Below are 22,636 nucleotides of genomic sequence, written 5' to 3' on the forward strand. Positions count from 1 at the left end.
TGGTTGATAAATTTCTAACACTATCAACAAATGATTAGAGAGCTATGTGTTCTATACGTACTTATAGAAGTAGTGTGATTAAAATATCGCAAGATGTTGCATAAGTGATTGATAATTAAAAATATTTCATGTGATTGAAAATGGTGTGATTAATGTGATTGAATTTTTTTAATTAGGCATTACAAATTGCTTGCCATGGAGATTGGTGAACCACCTATAACTCATTTTTTTCATAAAGTGACCATCAATTCCAAGATTAATTGTTAAGTAACATTAATTTGGTATAGATATTTTGTTTTCATCTCAAAAAAATTGAATAATGACTAAGTGAAGGAAAGTATAATTTTCTTATTTCTGTAGTTGTAAATGATTATAATTATTGATAAACAATTTTAATTTTATTTATTAACCATAAAAGTCCTTCATTCTCAAGGGAAAGGATTTCCTTTTTTTATATTTATATTGTAACTATATTATGAGTAAAAGTTAAAGATCTAATGAGATAAAAAACACAAAGGACAATGTTATCTTTAAAGGCGGGAGTATGTAATATCCCTGGGGTAAGCTACCGTAAAAAATGTCATAAAATGAGTGTTGTTGAATAATTTAATATTATTAATTCTTATAGTTAAATTAAAAGAAAAATGTTCTTTTAATTCTTAATTACAAGAATATTACAACAAATAATTCTTAATTCTTGTATTAAGAAGAATTTATATTATATTATGTAAATAAATTGTATTTTCCAAGTTGGTACATTTTATGAGTTTCAGAACTAATAAGTCATAGTTTTAGAAAATATATGGATAGGTGATATTTTGTCCATAAGGAAAAAAAAAAATCTACCTTGAAAATCATGACAAATTCTAAGGATAATTTATTGAGTTATTTTATAATTTAGAAAAATACGATTTATGGAGTGGTTCATGGATGATTTATTGAGTGATTTTAGAATTTAGAAAAATATGATTTATGGAGTGATTTTAGGATTTAGAAAAGCTATTGCATTTTCTTAATTCCACTTATTGGAAGCCTATGGGAAATTAGAACTAATTTCCAAATGCATGTTGAATTAGGCCAAGAGAAAGGAAATAGTGTTTTTGAATAATTCTATGTACACAATTTGTTGAATAAAATTTGGTCCTATGGAGAACTCATCGCAGGATTGTTTCATCTCTTACTTGGCCACCGTTGGCTATAGTAGTGTGATAGAAAGTATCGATTCGACATAGTATACCGCATCGAGAGTCTCGTTGGCATAAGGAGTTCCAAGCATTGAAAGATAAGTTAAATGTGCATTAATTTCTTCAAATAATTTTCGTATGCGTAAGATGCATGTTTATTATCATAGATTTCTCTTAGAAAATAAATTACATATGCATGAGATTAATATGTATATGCTATATTTCCTTTAGAAAACAAGTAAATGTATGCATGCAGTAACTATTGTGCAAAGAAGAATATGTTTGCATGTAAGGAAATTAGCTACTATGCAAATAAGTATATATTTGCATGCAAAAATAGTTGTCACGTATCTAGAAGTTCGATTTCTTCAAATTATTGCATTAATTGTCGAAAAACAAAGATAATTTAATGAGACTAATCTTGGAAAAGATTTTCATTAGTGATTAAAAAATAGGGTTCAAATATTCCTTTGTATCTCCCAAACTATGATATTTGTGTAAAAACTCAAGGAAGTTTTCGTAAATGAGTCTGTTCTCAACAAAATTTTCTTTTATATTTGGAAAATTCATTTTCATCTTCTCGAAAACCACACCCAAAGTTGATAACTAAAGTAAGAAATTATTTAATATTTAAATCTAGAAAAATGGGATGAAAAGGTTCATTATAATCTTCCAAATAATGACACATATATAAAAACTAAGTGTTTTGTTTATGAACCCATTTCTAGAATAAACCCCTTTTTGTTTTCAAAAATTTATTTCGATATATTTAGAAACCACCCCCAAATTTGATGACTAAAAAGGAAATTATTTAATATTTAAATCTGGAAAAATGGGCTACAAAGGTTCATTCAAATATTCCAAACCATGAAACTGCTGTAGAAAATGAGAGAGGTCTTTTTAAATGAACCTCTTCACAACAAAAAAAAGTTGGTTTTCAAAAATTCATTTCCAGATGTTTAGAAACCGCACTCAAAGTTGATGGATAAAACAAGAAAAATAGAGTAGAAGAAAGTGTTGCGATTTGAATTGTTAGCACGATAAGAATAAATATTTATGTACCTATAAAGATTTAAATGTGTTAGTTTTTCAAAAATTAATTTATTGTTTTATGCTCAGATATTTATATTGATCTTGCATAAAAAAAAAATCATTATGATGGATTTTGTGGAAGGAGAGATATATAAATTTGCATGTACAGGAGAATATAATTATTGTGCTATACCTTTTGAAAATAAATACGTAAATACATCTAATAAATATGTTAGTTTCCTTTGGATAACTACATGTATCTCTTGAGAAAAAAACTACATGTATCTTCATGCAAGAAATAATAATTATCCTATTAGCCTTACATGGAATAGAGCATGTATTTTCATTTACAATATTTATTGTGAATAACTCTCCTTTGGAAAATAATTTGTTGGAAAGAAAATGCATTTGCATGCACAACAACATTTTCCATAGCATTAGGTTACATTTATTTATTTGCGTGTACCAAAAGTAATAGCTGAGGGGACTAGTTCTATTTATAAATTTTATGCATAGAGATCATAACTATTGATATTGAAAAATATATATGTTCATGCAAAATAACAATATCTATTATGTTAGTTTTCATTTGAAAATATTATGAATTTGCATGTAAGATTACGTTAGCTTTCATTTGGAAATATTATGAGTTTGCATGCAAGATTATGTTTATCTTTCTTTTGGAAAGATTGTGTAGTTGCATGCAAGATTATGCTAGGATTTTTTTATAAAGATTATGCATTTGCATGTAGGATTATGTTAGATTTATTTTGAGAAAATATTTTGTATTTGCATGCAGGAATACAAACTATTGTGAAATTTTTATGTATTCATATGAAGAAATATAGCTAATGTTCTAGTTTCCTTTCAAGAAATAAGGACTATTGTAGTGGTTTCCTCTTGGAAAGAAAGGTGTTCTTGTGTTAGGGGGATATTAGTAAATGTGGTATTTATTTATAGGCATGCTATAATAGTTATATGCTTATGATTAATTCCTATGTAATGATTGTTAAAGTAAGCACATCACAATGTTTTTTCTTGCATTTCATGTATGCACATGAATAGATGTTGAAGAACACGGATAACGAATAATTATTCGATGATTATCTAATTGTGATATCAAATTTTGCTCACAACAACAATGGAAGGGAAGAATGGTGACCTATGAAATTACTATACATGCTTAACATTGTGGAAGGTTAAAAACTAAGGGTCTAAGAGATTGAGGAATGTTAGATATAGGATGATCTACTGATGGGAAAAAGTAGGTTGATAATTTGTGGGTAAATGATATCATGATGATTGTAATAACTTATACATGGACATGTTTTAAAGAATTATTTCTATGTCATATTTTATGACAATGGTTAAGGGATGGACTCCCTTATAAGTCATTTAGTGAGGGATCAACATCCTCACGAGCATTTAATAATAAAATTAAAAATTTAGTAATTTTCACTATATGGGGTTTCCAGGGTATAACAGTCTCTAATCATGTGGTTTATTGTTGTGCCATTTTTATGATGTTGATTCCTTGCATGATGTGATGTTTATATTATCAAGTATGTCAATATATAACTAGGTTAAAAGAATCATGGAATTGATTCAAGGTAACATCAGGAAGTTTAAGTTAATATGTTACAAAAATCGTAGTTAATGGTTTCATAACTCATTATTCGTTTACTAAATATTAATCTATGTAATGATGATGCTTAATCGAATGGTCATTGAAGAAATATGGAAAGTAATTTAGAAAGTCAGACATTGTTAAATGATGAAAAAAATCCTAACTTCGTGCATTTTTCTATGAGGTTACCGGGGGATGTTATAAGTGGTATCAGAGGAAATTTTAACAACACTAATGCATATTGGGAATTGTTAAGAAGAAAAGAAGTAGAGGTATGATGCTAGTGGGCATCATCTCAAGTATGAGTCTAACTGAATTTGTAGTAGACTACATACGACATGAGATACTTGATGCATGATTAATAACCACATTACATAATAGTAAGTTAGAATGTTTCCTTAAAATTTGTGCTCATCAAATTTGAATATTGATGTGGATAAAAGATAATAAAATGTTTATTTCACCTATTAACAATCGGGAGCACTCACTAGTGAAAGTGAGAATTGACTACGAACATTTGCAAATATGAACACATTAATGATACATTTAATCAACATGACTAAAGTTACAATTCACTACCTATAAATAATGTTCATGTATGATTGTAAAAGGTGGTGGGTTGGCCTTGAAAAGGATAATAAAATGGTTTTTAAAACATTGAAAGAGCCCCTCTCAATGTTAGAAATGAACAATGATTCAAATGGTAAAAATTGACTATAATGCCTAATTTTTTATTGAGTATTGTCATGATTGAAATTAACATGGTTGGTAGCATTGATTAGTTAGTATTGTATGACTAAATATTAAAACTTATATGCATGAATCGCTTTTTATTAAAGCTTATTGTAAGCTGTAAACAAGTGATTGTATTAGTTTACATTATATTGTTGATCTTTTGGTAATAGTACACTATGGAATTGTGAATGTTTGGATTGTTATCTTAATTTTTATTAACACTTACGCATTAATGATAAATCAGTGTATTTGAATTATTAAAGTTTTGTTTAATATTGTATGCACATGCAAGAAAAATACAATGATTTCAGGTTCTTGAAGGTGAGAAAAAATTTGGATCATGATATAATAGTGTTGTTAAAGTCATTAATTTTATAGTTCTCCTAGCTTAATGTTAGAACTAGTAGTAATCAAATCATGTTGATTACCTTATTTTTTTAAACCTCGCAACATTCTGAACTAATGATTCTATGATGATGTTAGATAGTTCACATCTTACATTTAACAAATATGTTATTTACATATTTTATAATTCCATATAGTGTGTGAATATTGTGGTGAAAAAACATAGTAAATATAATCAGAAAACTCCATGATGTTTTTGAAACATGGTGTTTTTAGTTCTCATTGCAAAATGAAATTTGGGATGGTTTTTGAATCTATTGGTATTACTAGTTTGATTAACCAAGAGAAGTTTGTGTGAATGAATTGAATCTAGTAGTACTTCTTAATGATTATTGGTTAGATGCATATGCATAAATGAACTGACAAGTTGCATGAGTTAGAAACTACAGGAATGGAAATGATTAAAGTATTTTCCCCTTAACTGTTGTTTTGGAAAAACAACTTATGGAAAATTTTATCTAACATCTGGAGGATTTATCCTTGTTATATTACTTTCAATGTATGGAATAACGTTACAAAATGTTGTTAGAGAGTGTTATTATAGAATGTTGTTTATGGAAAATAACAAGAACGATACATTTCTACGTGTGAAAATATTGAAAACATAGATTCATGTGAAAGCCATCTTGAATGTATTTGAAAAATGTTTTGTGCATAATATTATTTTGGTAGAAATATGGTTTTATTAAAAAATGCTATTACAAATTACTGGTGTGATTAAGAAGGGGCGACTTAATGGGTAAATAATAACCTATGAATGGTAAAATTTCAAAATATGAATTGCAACCACAAGTGAGCAAGCATAATGTTATGGTACAAAAGATATGTTAATGTTTTTTTTTCTAAGTTGCATGATTGTTATTATGTGGAAATTTGGAATGTATATCACCTGTATAACATCTGATGATTTCCTGTCAACTGACTTTTACAAATGGTCGGATGTATGTTAAAGTTCAATTACGAGTGAATGATGCACATAAATTTTAATTTTCCTTAATGATAATATTCAAATGGTTAGTTATGTATATGACAATGGATTTTTAGGCATTGACTATTTTTAGACATGGAGTATTTTAGGACTAGATGAGTATGGAAGCCGTGTTTAAACTTTTGTGATGATGTAATTGATTTACTTATTTCTATGGAATCAATTAATTATTATAGTTAAATAAAAATGTTGGAAAAATACTGACGAGAAGAGAACTAGAGTTATAATACTTCTTCCCATGTTGGAAACAGTTGTTTGTGGTCAAGTCCAAGATGATCCTTGCCTAAAAATCTCATAAAAATCCCTAGGAGAAAATAGTTAGAAATAAATGGATTTAATATGATGAGAGATAAATATCATATTAAATCACTTACTTCGAGAAAGATACTATGTCTAGGTGAAATAAAGCATCACAGGAGGAAAAAATAGGCTTTAAAGAAAAATGAAAGAACCCTTTTCAAAAAAAAAAAAACAAAAGGAATATGCAAAAGGGTTGGCAGACCCAAAAGTGTGACACTGCTAAAATATGTTGGAAAGGAAACTTATAAAAGAAACCACCAAGGAATCAATGAGGTTGTTGATTCTAGTGGCAAGTAAATATTAGCTCAAGGGTAACTTGCAAATGGAATTTGTGGTCAGGATGAACATGCTTTATTCCTCAATATTTTTCTTGATGTGGTTCTTATGGTAGAACAAGTTAATTAATCAGATAAATGGCATGTTAAAGATTATTTTTCTATATAATTTTGTAAGCATTTTATGTACATCTTGGCAATAAAGGAGCCTAGTGCTAAAAAAGGAATTATTTGAAATGTAAGTTCATTTACTGTATTACCAATCTTATGAATCTCTTTAGAAAGAACTAAGATAGTATGCACTTGATGTTGTTATTGATCATTTTTATGATTAGAGAGATAGGTTCTCTCTACGTACTTATATAAGTATTGTGATTAAAATGTCAATTGACATTTCATATGTGATTGATAGTTAAAAATATTTCAGTGGATTGAAAATATTGTGATTAATGTAAATGAATTTGTGGATTAGACATTACAAGGTGCTTCCCATGGAGGCTAGTGAATTACCTGTAGTTAAAAAATTGTATAAAGTGACCGTGAATTTTTTGGCCTTACGACTAATGTGCTTTCCTTTATGGAAATCTACTTGATAAAAATGTTAACATGATGGTAGGAAATGAGCATACAAGTCAGTACATATGTGACAGAGAGATTGGGGAAAGGAATATAAGTTCAAAGACAAAGGAAGGATAAAGGTGATGCTTTAAGAAGTATATGTGAGTCCTGTGAAGAAGGGTCATGTACATATGTGGGTGTGGTGAAGAAAAGTCGTGTATAGTTTCCATATCATAGTATGCTCAATACCAAGGGTCTTTACCATGGTTTGAATAATAGTAATGAAAGCGACAATGGATATTTGATACCCTCAAATAATACAATCAGCAGAACTATGGAATTGGCCTATGGTATTGGCTATGGCCTAAGCTATATAAGGAGATGGAGATCAAAGTGCTAAATGTGAATGTATTGGGTTATTGATTATTGGTTTTATCTAAAATAGGTGTGCACCAAGGAGTATGATAATGGATTAGATCTATTAAATCTGAAATTACTATACATTGAATAATCTATTTATGGTTTGATAGATCTGTGATGATGTTTTTATGATGGGTTATGGTGTATTCAGAGATTTAAGTTTGACAGGTGTTTTGGTGTGCAACAAAGGTTTGACTCAGTATTTATAGTTCTGTATGAAGGTTTGCTTCAAAGTGGTTGCATACATATGTGAATATTCTTTCAGGTAGTCATGTATATATTCTTTAGTATCAATAGATCTGTATGCAGGTGTCAAGTATGAAAGGAATGTACATATGCAGAAATACTTTATAAGTGTTTTGTACATCTACTAGGGTTTTGTAGTATGAGCTTATGATAATGATTGATTTTTTTTATTATATTTGTTTATGTCTCTCCATGAAGTTTTTGATGATAATGTATGTTTAGGAGTGCTGGTTTGATTGAACTGATGAATGGTAATGTGATGATATGTATGTGGTTTAGAGATATTTGATGGGATCAGTATGTGCTCCAGTGATTGTTTCAATAGTGAATTAATTTAGATTCAGATTTCTCTGTTCTAAAATCTGTACGCAAGTCATCCTAAAGGAAGGCGTGTATATATGTAGATATGCTTCTCAACGGTCGCGTATATATTCTGACATGTGTTTAATCGGAGTTTGGAGTTATAGGATTTGGTTTATGAGATGAAAAGTATATAGTCTACTATTTTGATGAATGGATATACAATGTTAGAAGTTGGTCTGGTTGTTTTAATAAGTTACTTCAATATTTGATTTAGTGATCTAGTTGGTTCAATGACTTGATGCAGTGTTGATTTTAGTATTATTATTTAATATTTGGAATGGATCTAGTTTGAAATATTATGAAAAGTGATCCACTAAGAATAAAGGATAAGGGAGTTGTAGCTCCCTTCCAGTAGAATCTAGAGAAATAAAGAAGGTTGTAGCCTTCTACAAGTAGTTGTCTGGGTACTGGTATGAGTCTACACTAGTATAATATTGTAAGAAATGTATCTTTATATTAAAAGAAGAAGATAGAAATGAAAACAATGGTGGTTTTTTCCCACATTGGGTTTCCACCTAAAAATCCTGGTGTTCTGAATGTTTATTATGTGTGATGTTTTATTATGTTCTTACTTCACATGGTTATTTTTTAATTAATGTGTAATGAAGTACTGATACACTAGTTCAAGTTAAACAATCGATGAATTAACTGAAATGTTAGTTAACTAGATATACATGACTTATCTTCATTATAGTTGTGTACATACGTAGGTTTACTTCCTAACAGTTGAGTACATAAATCTAAATGTGAAAAGAAAAAGGTTAAGTAGTCTAAAAATATTGATTCACCCCCCCTCTCAGTATTTTTCTTAACAATTGTAACATAGTAGGTCCTTCAGAATAATGTTTATCTCTTGAAACAAGATGTCGGCATTATGATGCATGTGTTATACTCTATGGAAACACACTTGTAGCAGAACAACTCATTTGTATATGGTAACTAGATGAATCTACGTATCTAGATGAATCTACAGAAGAGATATCAGATGTGACAGAATGCATGGCAGTTGTGTTTACAGATGTGACAAAATGCAAGGAAGTTCAAAGGAATCATTTCAAAAGTAATATGGAAAATCACATTATAATAGTTCTATTCAGAGGGAACAAATTAATGGTACAAAATAATAGGATGAAGGAACAAAGGACTATATATCCTAATGAAGAAGTTGAAGAAAAAGGACATTCTTAGGTATGTTAAGTTATATACACAGGTTCAGTGTACAAAAGGAGTGTGTACAGCCATGTTCACTATACAAATAGAGCATATATGTATGCATGCGCTTTCATAAAAGAAAAGGCGTGTATGTGATGAAAAATTAAGGAAATTAAGGTGAAAGAATACAAAGGGTCAATACCACGGTATTAGGCCACAATATTGAGCGGCGTGACGACTACTTGATCCCCTCAAAGAATACCATAGATCCCAAGTGTGGTCTTGGTCTAAGGTATTGGTCCGAGGCTTTTGGCCCAAGGTATTGGTCCGAGGTTTTGGTCAAAGGTTTTTGGTCCAAGGTATTGGTCTGAGGTTTTTGGTCGGAGGTGGTGGTCCGAGGTATTGGTCCTAAGTGGTTTTGGTCTGAGGTATTCAGAAAGGCCAAAACTATATAAGGAGGAGAAGATCAAAGGGCTAAGTGAAAAGCGTAATGAATGTCTTATGAAGTGTTAGATTAAAAGAAAATATACATGTTATGGGTTTCCGATACTTTGCTTGATCTAAACTAAGTATGCACCTGAATGTTTGATGATGGATGAGATCTAATGATGGATCAGGATCATAATGACTTATCATTATGTGATTTGATAATGGATCGGCTAGATCTGATTACTAACACATGTTTTATCCTTTATATGTGATGATCTGGGTATGTCTAAAGTCTGGAATTATAGGGAAGTTATATGTAAGTATTTTCATATCTATACACTGGTTCACTTTGATGAAAGTGTGTATACGCGTTGGTTTGGCTCTTCCATGTAGCATATGAAAAAAATAAAGCTTGATGTTCAGGGATGACTAATCTATCAGATTAGTGTTGTTGTTTCACTACTGTTTGTCAATGATGTCTGCATTAGATCTAGAAATAAAATTGATTGTATAAGGAGATTGAGTCTCGTTGATTTATTGATTGAGAAATAAGGGTGACCTTTGTTGCTATCTACTTAGAACTATGTAATATGATAGTAGATATTCAAAATGTCACTGATTGGTACAGTTTGTGGTTCATAGGTTTTATGATTCAGTATCTTTAGAGGTATACGCAAGTTGGGCAAAAGGAAGTAGCATGCACACACAGGTTTGCTTCATTGAAGGATCGTATACATTTTGACACACTCCTTTTAAGGTTACAGTTAGTTTTGGTTGTTGATGTAGTGTTCTGGGTTCAGATCTGTGAACCAGTTATAGTGATCTGTCTATTCCAGTTAATTGGTTAAATTTGATTAAGTTTGAATGAATGGTTGATTCAGTTGTGTTAGCAGTTCAGTGATTGTTTGATTCAGTTGTGTTGAAGGTTCAGAGGTTTTTTTACTTGATTGTTTCAGTTATAGCAGAGATTGATGATTGTCTTTTAGTTATACCAAAGATTGATGATTGGGTTTCAGTGATTAGTTGATGTGGATATATTTGATGGCTACCTTGTAGTGGTGATTGATTTTGAGCTTCAATGTTACTAATGGGTCCAGTGGGAAAAATTGATGAAACATGGCCTTCATATTTTAGTGTTGTGTACGAGGAGTATCTAGTCTAAAACATCATGAAACGAGGTCCCTGGAGGATACTGAGGGTTGGAGCCTTCAGTGAGGAAGTCGAAGCTTCTTTCCAGTAGTGGCTGGTGATTTGATCTTGAGGTTGGTGCTCCCTTTTAGTAGTAGCTAGAGAACGAGTGAAGGTTTTAGCCTTGTGTAGGTCAGAGCCTACATACTAGTAAACATATCGGCTAGTACAACAACTAGGAGGTTGCACATCCATTCCATAAGAAGTTGGAGAATGAGAGAAGGTTGTGGCCTTGTGTAGGTGGGTGTCTGCATACTAGGATGAGTCTACACTAGTACAAGATTATATACATATTATTATTATTATTAAAAGAAGATAGAGATGACAAGTGGTTTTCACCCAGATTGGGTTTCCACCTTAAATCTTGGTGTTCATGTGAATTTCTTATGTGTGATGGTTTATTGTGTTATTACTAAACATGGTTACTGTTTAATGTTTAATAAAGTATCAATGCACTTGTTAAAGATAAACATATGATGAATTAACTGAATCATAAGTTCACTAGATATACGCTTGTTTCCTTAAGAAAAGTTGTGTGCAGACACAACTTGCATTCATTGAAGTAGCGTATATAAATCTGATTATCGAAATGAAAAAGTTATTGATTTGTAAATACTAATTCAACCCCCACCTTAGTATTATTCCCAACAACTGGAATCAGAGCAGGTCCTTTGGTGGAAGCTTAATCACTTGAAGGATATCCGTAGTAAGAATGGGAAAGAAGCAAAAGAAGAAAGCACCTCAAAAGAAGAAGACATCTCAAAGGAACTGTGATAGTGGGAGAGACGATTGGCCATTATGTGGAAGAAACTCTTCAGATTCAGAATCACCTTAGATTGAAGATGAAAAAGAAAAATAATTATTAGGTATGAAATTGTTGTCCTCTGGTGATACATTTGTCTGTTCATTTTCAGACAATGAATGTGACAATGAAACAACTGAATTTTCTCTTATGGGTGAAAAAGAAAGAAATCAAATAGAGGTAGAATTTAAAAATCTCACATACACAATTAGAGATCAACAAGATCTATTGGACAAAAGGGAGTGTACCTACAAAGAAGATATTTCAAGGTTAAAAGCTCAGTTCGAGGAAGGAAACAAAGTAAGGAAATAGTATGAGGAATAGGAAGATGAAAGTCAAAGGCTGTAGGATGAAGTAACATCATTGAGAAATGAAGTGAATGGAAAGGACACAACAACCAAGGAACTTATAGAAAGAACAAAGTACTATGAAGGTCTTCAAGCTGTGGTTGTTTCTATAAAATAAGATCTGAAAAATTCAAGTAAGAAGAATGAACAACTACTCCAAGAATTTGAAGAACAAGAAAATGAAGTTCTCAAATTAAGACAAAAAGTGAAAGAAGAAAAGCTGAAGAAACCATGTCGAAGCAGTATCTTGAAAAGGAAGAGAAATATCAGGTTGAAGTAAATATCCTAAAAGGTAAATTAGAAGAAAAGGATAAACTCTTATGATTTCAAGATAGTACTAAGATTTTGGATGATATTCTTAAAATCAAAGGTCTCATGCCATTAAACCTGGTCTTGGTATTCATGAAACTGTTAAAGGTGAATCTAGCTCACAAACTGAAGGAAGGAACTCTAATGCATAATTTGAAATCCTAAACACAGAGATAAGAGGTCAACCCCATCAATAAAAAAGGAAAGAAAGACTTCAAAGAAAATAATTTACTCCTAACTATGGAAGTGATAATCAGTTCTTTCCTCTATTGAACAATGTTGAATTTTTTATATGTCATAATTTTGGACATGTTGCAGTTAGATGCAGAAGTAGAATGATTCAAGCTAATAACCATCACATAGAAATATCATTAGCTTCCAGGTACTTTAAGGGGTATTGTTTTTCCTGCAATATGTTTGGTCACAAAGCCATTAACTGCTATAGAGGGAATATGAAACATAGAAGATGTTATTCTTGTAAGAAGTATGGGAATATAAAAAAAGAATGCAGGAGCAAAATTCGGCCAACATACCAGAGGAGAAAAAATCATCACACTCCAAGGTATGGAATAAGAAGGAAGTACTACCAAAAATATGTGGCATAGCTTAGTATACAGACAGAATAGACTCAGGAGAAACTTAGAGTATGAAATTTCAGTGTTCTAATTCTCATACACAGTTATCATGAAGATAAGTCACATATATACACGAGTTCGAAGTTGCATAGTTGCATATATGTTGGTTTGATAAAGAAGCAGTGGGACAGCCTTAGAAAAATGATCTAATATGGTTCAAACAATTATCAATTATCGTTTCTATCTTGATGATTAATGACTACAATCTGTGGATGTTATTTAGAAGTGGTTTTGATCCTCATAAGTTGTTGATAACTTGATGTATATCTAATTGATGATGATGCCTTGATATTTCTTACTAATATATGCAATGATCAGATATGATAGTGAACAGGTGGCACAGGTTTATGGGGAGAATATGCTATGCTTCTAATATTGCATTGTTGGCATTATGTTTAGAAGTCTTTGGTACCTAATGATTCTTATCAATGGTGATGATGCTTATGTGGCTAAAGTGTTTAAATGATACATCATGCTATGTTGCAGTTATGAGATGCCTATGATGATGATACTTGTATTGCTTTGGGTTACATAGTCATTATTAAGATCAGGTTTATGGGTGATTGTGGATGACTTTTGATGATGCATACAATACATATATGTTCCTTACATGGTGATATTCATAAAGACAAGGAGAAGTACAAAGCTTGAGTACACAACTTCATTATTTGATATTGAGCCACTCATTTATTTTATGTTGTTGTCATCATGCCTTCAAAGACACATAAAGTTCATATGGTGCAGTTATGGATGAGGATTCCAATATTTTTTGTCTCTCACATGATATATTGGTTGAGGATTATTGATCTTGATGGTATGAAGAAAGTTTGACAAATGACTGTGAGCTCATGGTTTGCTAGATACATATCTCTATCTTTTTGATGGATACACGTTATGCTGGATACATGGATGATTAATTAAGTTGCATATTGATAAATACTATTGGTTGGCCAATAGAATGGTGTTATTGTAGGTCACTTGAAGACATAGCTTTTTGAAGACATGTATATTCGGAGACATGGCTTACTTAGTCACCTAATGATAATGAATTCTTACTTTATGATGATAGGTTTGATATTCACATATGTTGATTATCATTGTTGATGCTTATCAGATGTGGGATGTTCCCTAGTGATGATACATGGTTGATATATTGATGGATCTTGTTAAAATATCATGCAATTCTTGATGATGGTATTATGATCATAGATGATGACTATGGTATTTTCACATACATATGATATGCTATGAATGATTTTGTGTTACTGCTTGGATATGGAAGGTTATGATAAGGCTCTTTCTACTAAGGAAACGAAGCAAGTTGATCTTGATGAGATCAATAGGATGAGTTGATAACTATATGCAGCATACTCTATCATAGGTTGATGATATTTACTTTGTCATATCTTGCAAAGTGATGATGGACATATATAGATTGCTGGTCTGGATGCTACTGACATATGCCTATGGTGCAGATCGTGTATGGTGTATGATAGTTGTTGATCACTATCATGGTCTTGTTTAGATCTTTGGTCTTTTTTATAAATGTCATGTATATCATTTTATGTAAAGGTCATGCAAAGGCCCATGATGTAATAATATGTCTTTGTCTGTCAGAGTCTCTTAATGAGTTCTTTTTGGTCATATGATGTAATTTGTACCCTCACCATGCATGGGAAGGATGATGTAATAATTTCTATATTTAGTCATGTATAAATAATTCATATATCCCCACTTGGTTGGGAGATTGATGTATGTATGAATCATTGGTGATAGGAAGGTCATACTCACATAGTTGAGTTATAGAGTCATGTTATTCTTTTTGAATTTTTTTTTTTTGCAAACTCTGCATGTGCTCAGGGGGACCATGGATGGTATAGTGCATATCAGCATGTAAGAAGGGGGAGTTTAATCAAAGAATTTAGCACGTGCCTAGCAGGAGTATTATCAATGTTCATATTCAGCTATTCAGATATGAAAGTCTTCATTTTGGTTAGCCCTTTGCCCTCGATATCAAAGGGGGAGAATACCTTGGTCTACCCTTTTCCGTTGATGTCAAAGGGGGAGAGTACTTTGGTGTTGCTTGTTATTGGTGTTTCTTGTTATCTCTAATAGTTTCTACAGCTTGCAGTAATAAAAAACAACATGGTTTCCATCAAGTCCAAAGGGGGAGATTGTTGGCATTATGATGCATGTATTGTACTTGATGGCAACCCACTTGTAGTAGAACAACTCACTTGTATATGGTAACAAGATGAATCTACAGAAGTGATATCAGATCTGATAGAATGCATAGCAGTTATGTTTACAGATGTGAAAAGATGTAGGGTAGTTCAAAGGAATCATTTTAGAAGCAATATGGAAAATCACATTATAACATGTCTATTCAAAGGGAGAAAAGTAATGGTACAAAATAATAGGATGAAGGAACATAGGATTGCAGATCATAATCAAGAAGTTGAAGAAAAATGGCATTCTCAGGTACGTTAAGTTGTATACGCTGGTTCACTATACAAAACGATCGTGTACACGTGGGTTTACTATACAAACAAAGTGTATACATACGCACACACTTTCATAAAACAAAAAGTGGGTATGTGATGAAAAATTAAGGAAAATTTGGTGAAAGAATACCAAGGGTCAATACCATGGTATTAGCCCACAATATTGCGCAGGGTCATGACTATTTGATCCCATCCAAGAATACCACAGATCCTAAGTGTGGTTTTGGTCTGAGGTATTGGTCTGAGGTTTTTGTTCAAAGGTATTCATCTGAGGTTTTGGACTGAGCTTTTTGGTCCAAGGTATTGGTCTGAGGTTTTTGGTCCGAGGTATTGGTCTGAGATTTTGGTCCGAGGTATTTGGTCCGAGGGATTGGTTCTAAGTTGTTTTGGTCCGAGGTATTGAGAAAGGCCAAAACTATAGGAGAAGATCAAAGGGCAAAGTGCAAAAAGTAATGAATTTCTTATGAAGTGTTAGATCAAAAGAAAATATACATGTTATGGGTTTTTGATGATTTCCTTGATCTGAACTAAGTATGCACCTAAGTGTTTGATGATGGATGAGTTCTAATGATGGATCAGGATCATAATGAATTATCATTTTGTGATCTGATAGTGGATCAGCGTGATATGATTACTGACGCACATTTTATCCTTTATATGTGATGATCTGGGCATGTCTGAAGTCTAGAATTACATCAAAGTTATAAGTAAGTATTTACAAATCTATACACTGGTTTTCTTTTTGGTGAAGGTGCGTATACATGCTGGTTCGACTCTTCAAAGTAGCGTATGCAAAAAAAAGTCTTGATGTTAACGGATGACTGATCTATCATATCAGTGTTGTTGTTTTACTATTGTTTGTCAATGATGTCTTCATTAGATCTGAAAATAAAATTGATTGTATAAGTAGATTGAGTCTCGTTGATTGATTGATTGAGAAATAAGGGTGACCTTTGTTGCTATCTATTTAGAACTCTCTAATATGATAGTAGATCTTCATAATTTCACTAATTGGTACAGTTTATGGTTCAGAGGTTTTATGATTCAGTATCTTTAGAGGCATACGTAGGTTTGGCAAAAGGAAGTAGCATACACACACAGGTTTTCTTCATTGAAGGAGAATATACATTATGATGCATGCCTTTTAAGGTTAGAGTTAATTCTAGTTGTTGCTACAGTGTTTTAAGTTCAAATCAATGTACTAGTTATAGTGATCTTTCTGTTCTAGTTGATTGGAAATTTTTGATTAAGTTTGAATGAATGGTTGATTTAGTTGTGTCAAAGGTTCTATGATTGTTTGATTCAAATGTATCAAAGGTTCAAAGGTTTCAGTAATTGATTGTTTTAGTTATATCAGAGATTGATGATTAGGTTTTAGTTATATCAAAGATTGATGATTGGGTTTCATTGATTGGTTGATGTGGATATATTTGATGGTTGTATTGTGGTGGTGATTTATTTTGAGCTTCAATGTTACTAACGGGTCTAGTGTGAAAATTTGATGAAACGTGGCCTTCATATTGTAGTGTTGTGTACCAAAATTATCCAATCTAAAAATTCATGAAACGAGGTCCTTGGAGGATAATGAGGGTTGGAGCCTTCAGTGAGGAAGTCAAAGCTTCCTACCAGTAGTGGCTGGTGATTCCAACCCCCCTTCCAGTAGAAGCTAGAGAACGAGTGAAGGTTGTAGCCTTCTATAGGTCAGATCCTATGTACTAGTAAACATATCGGCTAGTACAAGAACTAGGGGGTCGTAGCTCCCTTCCAGAAGAAGCTGGAGAATGAGAGAAGGTTGTAGCCTTTTACAGGTGGGTTCCTGCATACTGGTATGAGTTTGCACCACTAGAAGATTGTAAACAATTTTTTCTTATTATTAAAAGAAGACAGAGATGCCAACATCAGGTGGTTTTCACCCACATTGGGTTTCCACCTTAAATCTTGGTTTTCGTTTGTTTTTCTTATGTGTGATCATTTATTCTATTATTACTGCACATGGTTATTATTTAATGTTTAATAAATGACTGATGTACTAATTAAAGATCAACATATGATGAATTAACTAAATCATAAGTTCAATGGATATACGTTGGTTTCCTTAAGAACATTTGTGTGCACACGCAAGTTCCCTTCACTGAAGTAGTGTATATAAATTTGATTGTGGAAATGAGAAAGCTATTGATTTGTAAATACTGATTCACCCACCCCCTCTTAGTATTATTCCCAAAAGAAGATTCATCAAGATGAGAAACCAAGAGGGAGTAGCATCTATCAAGTCACCATTATTTAATGGATCCAATCTCATTTTCTGGAAAGGCATAATAAGAGCTTACCTACAATCACTTGGAGTGGGTGCTTGGGGAATCATTGAAGGAGGCTATCGACATCCATTGCCCATTCTGATAAAGGAAGTAGAAAATAAAAAATATGAGACCAATCAAAAATTTGTCAATGTTATGTTAGGAATCTTGGAAGAATCGGAGTTTGTAAAAGTCATGAAATTGAATACTGCAAATGCTATATGGGACAAAATCATCCAAATTTATGAAGGCGGCACCAAGGCAAAAAGTTCCAAACTTCAAACTCCTAGAATTCAAGATGAAACTCTCAGAATGCCTAATGATGAATGTATTGCAAGTTTCTTTCTTGGGGTAGATGCGAACTTTATTTCAATGAGTAATATCAGTGACAAAATAAAATAACCATCAATGGTTGAGAGAATATTAATATCTCTAACCATAAAATTTGATTCGAAAGTCTCTACCATTGAATAAATGTAGGATCTAAAGAAACTTACTATTAAAAATCTTCATGGTATTTTAAAAGCCTACGAAATGAGAAAAGGGGCTCCCTCAGATATCAAAGGAGATGCATGCAAATATACTTCTAAAGTAAAGGAAAAGGAGGAGCTCAAGGAATCAGGATATGTATTAGACGAAGAAGAGGAAAAATTCATAAGGAAACTCCAAGTAGGCACTAGCAAATTTAGAGGTAAGCTTCCTTTCAAATGTTTTTCTTATGGAAGAGTTGGTCACTATGCTGCTAAATTCCCTTATAAAGAAAACCATTCAAAGGGGAAGAATTCAACAAAAGTAAATTTTAGAGGAAGGTTCAGAAACAAGAGAAGCTTCTACACATACAAAGATAGTGATTGTCTTTCAAATGGAGAAGAACGTGTGTTTGATCAAGAATATCAATTACTTATGGAATTGTAAGATAAATGTATTGATGAGACTGATGTTTTTTAATGGATTCCCTATAAGAAAAGGATAATCTCATAGAATAAATAACTAAAATTAATTTTTTTGTATAAGAATATAAATTAGAAGAAGATGATCAAGAAAAAAATCGTAGAAAAGGAAAGCCCTAATGAAACGTTAGAACTAGAAGTTGTAAGTCTAAGGAACAAACTTGAGAAAGAAAAAAGTCTAAACATTAGATTTGTTAAAGGATCTGAGACCTTAGACGTAATCATGAAAGTAAAAATCTATCCTCTTATAAATATAGGCCTCAGATACAATGGATAATCATCAAAGACTATAAAATATTCTGAAATAGGTACAGGAAGCTATCTCAATGCAGTAAAAGGAAGCAGTCAACAAAACTCCATATCTTAGCAAAGGAATAAGGGACCAAATGTTTCTCAAGTGAATCACCCTTATCACAATCAAAGGGAAAGCTACACAAGAAGGTACTACACTCCTAGGAATGTTTACCTTAACGGTCAATGCCTCAATTGTTATAATTATGGTCATAAGGTTGCTTAATGTGTTTCTTATAAAACTATCATGACTAGAGAAGCAAGAAAACAAAACAATGAGAATGGGTTAAAGAACTACTCTCACAATACCTTATAATCTCTTCAAGATGAATATGAATGTTCCTTTTGCAATAAATTTGGGCATACAGAAATTCAATTTAGAAGAAAAATATGATCACTCTTCAGAATGAACAAAATGCAACAACATCTAATGTATGGAAAAAGAAAACCATATAATATGAGAATTGTGATTTCACTTTATATGTAGGAGATCAAGAAAATATGTGGTACATTGATATTGGGTGTTCAAAACATATGGAAGGTGATAAATATAAGTTTATGTCCTTTAATGAAAGAAATAAAGAAAGGAATTTAAGATTCAAATATAATTCACCTGCTGCTATAAAAGGAAAAGGAATTGTATTACTAAAAGAAAAATTTAAAACTAGAAATGTTTTGTTTATTTATGGATTAAAACATAACTTTTTGAGTGTTCATTAGATGTGTGATCAAGGGCATGAGGTGGTTTTTAGACCAAGGAATTGTGTGGTACGAAATCTTGATATAAGTGAGATCATAATAAAGGGAACAAGAACTCCAGGTAATGTCTATGTCTCAAAAGGCTGTTTAGAACATTTTTACTTGAGAAGATAAGATAAATTTGGCTCTAACACAAAATATTGGGAAATACAAGCTTCACTCAATTACTTAACTCATGCAGAATGAGAGCAGTTAGCGAATTTCCTAACATCTCTTTACCAAAAAATACCATATGCAAATCATGTCAATTTGGTAAGCAAACCAAGGTGCAATTTAGTGCCAAAGAAGGTACTTCAAGTAAGAAACTTGAAATTATTAATATTGATTTGTGTTGTCCTATGAGAAAGATGTCTCCTGAGGGGGACAATAATTCATGTTATGCATTGATGATTTTACTCATATGTGTTGGATTGGCTTATTAAAACATAAAGATGAAGCATTTGATAAATTTAATGTCTTCAAAGCACTAGTAGAGAATGGGTTATATTTGAAAATAAAATACTGCAAATATGATAGAGGACGAGAATTTATATTATATGAGGCTTTTTACTTTTGTGAACAACATGGCATCAAGAGGTGTTTTTCTATAGCTAAAACTCCTAAAAAAAACAGAGTGGCAGAAAGAATGAACAGAACAATGCAACAAATGGTACGTGCCATGCTTGATGAGTCTAGAACAACTCATACCTTATGGGGGGAAGAAACACATACAACAGTAAATATCCTCAACAAATCTTAGATTCATGTAAATGGTGAAAAAACTCCTGATGAACTATTGCTTGGTAAGCCCCCAACTGTCAAGAATTTTAGAGTCTTTAGAAGCAAATGTTACATAAGGAATAATGATGATAAAATTTGAATTATTGAAGATAGATATGATGAAGGAATTCTCCTTAGATACTCCTCTAGAAGGAAAGGATATAAATTCTATAATAAAATACTTGAAAATATTGTTGAATGCATTGGTGTTTTGATTGATGAAGCATCCATGGGTACCAAAAAGAAAGCACGAGCAGATGATGAAGATACTCCTACAAAAAGATAAAATCATGTAGGAGATGGAATCAATGAAGCATCAAAAGAAGGAATTGACAATGCAGAAGCATCACAAAAGACTATGTTAATGTATGTTCATAAAAAAATCTATAATCTCAATTTCTAGGTGATAAGGAAGTTTTAGTACAAACTAGAAGAAATCTTGTTGGAACTTATAGTTATCTAGCCTTACTATCTATGATTGAAATAAAAATGTAAATCAAGCTAGCAAATATGAATTTTGTGTTATGGATGAAGAACTTGACCAAATAGAAAAGAACCATGCATGGGAATTAGTACCATGACCTCGTGACAAAAATGTTATTGGGAGAAAATGGGTATTCACAAACAAAATAAATGAACATGGAAAGATAATTAGAAACAAAGCAATACTTGTATGCAAAGGTTATGCGAAACAAGAAGGAATATAATATGAAGAAACATTTTCACCTGTAGCCAAACTTGAAGCCATAAGAATGTTTCTTGCATTTTCAATCTTTCATAACTTTAAAGTATATCAAATGGATGTTAAATATGCATTTCTAGATGCGGATCTAGAAGAAGAAGTTTATATTGAATAGCTTGAAGGGTTCATTGTACAAAATGATAAAAACCCTGTTTGTAAACTCAAGAAGGAATTATATGGGCTAAAACAAGCTCCTCATGCATGGTATTATTTCTTTGACAAGTATATTCAACAACAAGGTTTCACTAAGGCTTCTACAAATAGAAATCTATATATAAATATGGATGACGGTAAACTTTTGATGGTTGTCAGTTATGTAGATGACATCATATTTGGAAAAAATGAAAATTCTATGAGTCAAAGTTTTTTGTCAATCTTGCAACAAGAATTTGGAATGTTAATACTTGGTGAACTAACATACTTTCTTGGTCTTTAAGTTCAACAAGAAAATAATTGTATATTTCTCTCACAAACTAAGTACCTCAAGAATATTTTAAATAAATATGGAATGGAATATTGCAAGCTTGTATGCACACCAATTGTAATAGGATGTAACCTCAGTTCAGATGATGATTCTCCTTTTGTAAATCGACCATAGTATAGATCTATTAGCATGAGCTTTCTGTACCTTACATAGACAAGACCATAAATCATGAATGTAGTTGGGATTGTTGGACGATTTCAAGCAAATCCTAAAAAAAATCATCTCCATGTAGTCAAGATAATATTCAAGTACTTACAAGGAACTCAATATTATGGTCTATGGTATCATAAAGGTGAAAATATTTCTCTTCATGGTTACACAAATGCAGATTGGGTTGGTAACATTGATGATCAAAAGAGTACTAGTGGAGGAGCATTCGATTTGGGACCTCGATTGGCGTCATGGTTTAGCAAAAAAAAAAGCTCCATTACTTTATTTATTGTTGAGGAAGAATACATTTTTTATGCATGTTGATGTACTCAACTTCTATGGATGATGCAAACAATAAAATAAATTCAAGTCACATGTCCTCAACCTATACCTATTTTGTGTGATAATACTAGCACCATAAATATTTCAAAAAATCTTGTTATGCACTCAAAAACCAAGCATATTCCAATCAAAGATCAGTTTTTGAGAGAATATGTGCTTGCCCAAAAGGTCAAACTAGAATATGTTACCTCAAAGGAACAAGTTGCAAACATATTTACTAAACCACTTCCACGTGATTCCTTTCAATAACTCATATAGAAACTAGGAGTTGGTATGTGCTTCATCACTTTGTTCATTATTCTGAGATATATTTCATGTTCACTGGGAGCTAAGTTTGAAATTACTGCAATTTACTTTATGTAT

The sequence above is a fragment of the Pinus tabuliformis genome, chromosome 4_1, assembly GCF_031772625.1.
Source record: "Pinus tabuliformis cultivar Carrire ecotype Pingquan chromosome 4_1, CPIR1, whole genome shotgun sequence".
Classification (NCBI taxonomy): Eukaryota; Viridiplantae; Streptophyta; class Pinopsida; order Pinales; family Pinaceae; genus Pinus; species Pinus tabuliformis.